Consider the following 775-nt stretch of genomic DNA (forward strand, 5'->3'; position numbering starts at 1 on the left):
TGCCGCCCCCGGCCGGTCTCCGTGCCTTCCGTTCTTCCCTGTTTGTTTCCTGTCCAGTTACGCCGTGGATCCAACACTCACTTGTGCGCCACAAACGCGCGCGGACGCCCACGGTGGCTCCCGGGCCGCGCGCCTCGCGGAGGGCCCGCCGCGGTGTATTTATACAGATCAGATGTATAGAGAGATATAGCCAAGCGCGTCTGCGCACGCGCACGATTGCAACCAGCAGTGCACTTTCAAGGTTCCTGAGGTCCCCTCCAGCGCCTGTCTTCCGGTTGGGTTCCGGGTGTCCTCAGCGTGGACGGCCCCGGCCTGCCGACCTCGGCCGCCCGGGGCGTGGGCAGCGCCGTGCGCATGCGTGGAGGGCCGGCCGCGCATCTCCACGCGGCCTCCGGGGGAGTCTGGAGAAGGGACGGGGACCCCCAGGCCGGGGCGCCCTGGCTCCACGCCCCAAAGGCCACGGTCCACGCGCACGACAGCGCCCCACCAGGCCCCAGGGCGAGACCCCAGATGAAACCAAAGACGAATCCGTGGTGATCCCCAGAAGAAAACCCGGCGGCGGCGGTGGTGATGGTGATGGGCGCGGGGGAGGCAGGGTTTCCGGAGTGGGTCCCGCCTCGCGGCCGCGCGCCTCGCGGGGGCTTTGTTTCTCTCTGCGTGGAGGGAGTTTCAGGGAATCGGAGCGGAGTTTTTCTAGCAGAACCAGAGCTCTATATTTTGCTATGAATGTTCCTCCCGCGGGGAAGGCCCGCCGCGGCCGCACCGCGGAGCGGCT

Source organism: Dipodomys ordii, unplaced genomic scaffold (genome assembly GCF_000151885.1).
Source record: "Dipodomys ordii isolate 6190 unplaced genomic scaffold, Dord_2.0 Scaffold15, whole genome shotgun sequence".
NCBI lineage: Eukaryota > Metazoa > Chordata > Mammalia > Rodentia > Heteromyidae > Dipodomys > Dipodomys ordii.